Below are 2922 nucleotides of genomic sequence, written 5' to 3'. Positions count from 1 at the left end.
ATATATCTTCTAAGTGCTGTGTCAACAGATGAATTATGAGAAGCTTAGGATAGCATAATACATGTTAAATTATTAATATGTTCTGTGACAATGTGTTACCTTTCTCGAGTAATATATTTGCATTTTAATGAGTTTTTACTAAACATTTTGACCTAAATAAATTGCTTTAATACTCAGCATACTAGCCACATGACAGACTGAGAGTTTAATGCTGTGATAGGCAATCAACATGCTGCACTACATGAGCACCACACCTTTCTCCCCTAAAGCACATCTCAATGGTGCCTCGTACAGTGGTCTACCTCATCTCCTTCCTCAAGATTGCTGCCTTCAACATTCTCACATTTCCCAAAGGCAGCCTTGAGGAGGAGGAAGCCACCACACCCATATTAGGAGCATTTCCTGATAGCATCTCTAAAAGACTTGTGTACCTATTCACTGGTTAGTTTGAGGAAATCTGCTTTCACTCAACAAATAAAGTTAATAGGCTTCTACTTAATAATTAAATAGATAAGGTGTTATTTGAATATTCTAAAATATCACTGGGTAAAATCCTGAGGATAGATCGCTATGCTTTTATTTTTGTTGTTATTCTAAGCAAAGAAAAATTTTTATTCTCCAAATAGTCTACTTGTTATGCATTTATAATGTAAATCTGGGTTTTCAGGGTCAGTAAAATCACAGCCATCACCAGGCACATATTCATCTCCTAGACCCGTGGTCAGCAAACCACGGCTCGTGAGCCACATGCGGCTTTTTGGCCCCTTGAGTGTGGCTCTTCCACAAAATACCACGTGTGGACGCGCATGGACAGTGTGATTGAAACTTCGTGGCCTATGCGCAGAAGTCGGTATTTTGTGGAAGAGCCGGTATTTTGTGGAGCCACACTCAAGGGGCCAAAGAGCCACATGTGGCTCACAAGCCACCGTTTGCCGAGCCACAGTTTGCTGACCACTGGAGACTAGCATCAGTAGTTTGGGACTCGGTGCCTTTTGAGAAACCCTCTTGATGTGGGAAAACTGAGAGTAAACACTAGAAGGGACAGGAGGGACATGAAAGATAATGTCAGTGCTTCTCCTAGGGGGCACTAGTAGATAAATGGACTTAGTCAGGTTAAAGCTTCTTTGATTCATTTCTAGATAATGAAGTATTGCATATACTTTATGAAACTCCTAAAACAAACACGTTCTATTTTATTATACCTATATGTGTGATTATGTAGCTGTTATAATTAAAAATGGCTGTTATTTAGCCCCAAATATAGTCTCTTAGGGTCTAGCACTTGGATATTTAAAATACCGCATTAGAGACTGAACAAGAGAATATACTGTCAAAAGTGTATATGATATCTTGCAACTGTTGAATTAAAATTAGAAAGAGAATGAAATATAATAGTTTAAGAATTTAGAAACATGCACTTTATTTAATAAAGCTGTCAGTTAGCTACTGTTCTATAACAACCCACTCTAAAACTTTAATGGCTTAAAACGAAAAGCATTTATTATTTCCTATGAGGCTACAGATTGCCTGGGCAGCTCTGTTGATCTGGGATGTGCTCTGTGGTCTCAGCTGGGCCTGTTAGAGCATCTCCTTCAGCTAGCTGGAAGGAGTGCTAGCGCCTGCCTGCTTCTAATAGTCTTGCCTAAGGTTTACTCATAGCTTAGTAGGAATGGATCTGAAAATAGCATTTTAAAAGTTGCAAGTTGTCTTTCAACAGAAATTACATAACTGTTCTTATTTTTGAAAGAACGATAACTAAGCCTCTGTATAAATTTGGGGAAATTTGCATATTTTAAGACAGCCAAATAATGAAAAAAATGTCAATTTGCATTTTTCACACATAGTGCAGCGAAATTGTGTGATGAAGATAAAGTGTCATATGACTTCTTGCTTGGAAGCTTGGACTCAAGAAGCCAATTGTCCTCAAATTTGCTTTAATTATATTTAAATAAACTAAATACCCAGATCCTCCTTTAACTACCTGAAAGGGTACACAAAAGTATATATTTGATTTGATTAAGAAAAACAGATATCAAAAATTTTAGTTGGCCTCCATGTTTTATAGATAAGCCAACAGTTTCATAAAGCTGATAAATCAAGTTAAGTTTCCATACTTGTTTTACAATTAACTTCTAAATGAAAGTATTTACAAATTACTTTGATGTAATCTTAATGAGCTTGATTCATTTCTAGATAATGATAGAGATAAATGATTTATTTCTTTAAAAAATGCAAGTAGAAAAAGGATAAATCATATTGTATCTAAAATAGGTAAGCAGTTAATAATGTCAACAAAGTTTCAGTATGACTTTAAAATCCTTTTCTAATTATAAGAGAAATACAACAATAGTAGAGATTAGAAAATGTAGAAATATACAGTAGTGCCCCCTTATCTGCAGGAGATACATCCCAAGACCCTAGTGGCTGCCTGAAATTGGGGCTAGCACTGAACCCTCTATATACTAGGCTTTTCCTATACATGCATACCTATGATAAAGTGAAAACTACTTTTTTACGTTGAGACTTTTATTAAGTAAACTAGAGGCCCAGTGAATGAAATTCGTGCACAGGGGTGGATCTCTCTCAGCCCGGCCTGCACCCTCTCACAATCTGGGACCACTGGCTCCTAACTGCTCACCTGCCTGCCTGCCTGATGCCCCTAACTACCCTCCCCTGCTGGCCTGATTGCCCCCAACTGCCCTCTCCTGCCGGCCTGATCACCCACAACTACCCTCTCCTGCCACAACCTGCCTCCTCTGCCCGGACCCGCCTCCTTTGTGCGAGGTGGCAGAGATGTCAGGACTGGCCTCCTCTGCACCGCACAGAGCTGCGGGACACCCATGCCTCTCTGTGCGCAGTGGCTGCCAGGCCCCGCCTCCGCTGTGTGTGCAGCCATCTTATGATGGCCATCTTGTGACAGCC

Source organism: Myotis lucifugus, unplaced genomic scaffold (assembly GCF_000147115.1).
Source record: "Myotis lucifugus unplaced genomic scaffold, Myoluc2.0 scaffold_75, whole genome shotgun sequence".
Classification (NCBI taxonomy): domain Eukaryota; kingdom Metazoa; phylum Chordata; class Mammalia; order Chiroptera; family Vespertilionidae; genus Myotis; species Myotis lucifugus.
This window is presented reverse-complemented; position numbering follows the sequence as displayed.